The following is a 458-nucleotide window of genomic DNA, read 5'->3' as shown; positions in this document are numbered from 1 at the left end:
TCTCACGTTGCTTCGTTCCGATTTTCCTGGCTTCGCCACGGCGGAAGAGGTCTCCAAGTTGTCCGTTCTTGGTCGATACATGGTAGCAGAAGGTACTCCCATCTACATTCATAACGTGTATGCGCCAGTAGACAAGTAAGAAAAACAACATTTCTTTTCGAGACTAGAGACTGAGGAGTTTGAAACTCAGGCAATACATCTGGTGTTGGGTGATCTCAGCACTCCCTTGAACCCCAAACTAGATTCATCGTCTCCTAACTTTTGCTATGACCCCGGTCGCTCAAGCTGCTTGGAGTGGCTGGCAAAACTGAGTGTAGTCGATGCGTGGCGGATCCACTACGATACCAAGCGAGGCTTCAGGGGGCCTTCTCCAAGGAGGAACCATTTGGACTATATCCTGCTGTCAGAGGCGATTTACGAACGCTTCTATGGCGACTCCAAATATTTCCTGCCAAAGC

The sequence above is a fragment of the Plasmopara halstedii genome (assembly GCF_900000015.1).
Source record: "Plasmopara halstedii genome assembly, contig: Scaffold_2956, whole genome shotgun sequence".
NCBI lineage: Eukaryota > Oomycota > Peronosporomycetes > Peronosporales > Peronosporaceae > Plasmopara > Plasmopara halstedii.
Note: the sequence above shows the minus strand (reverse complement) of the source record.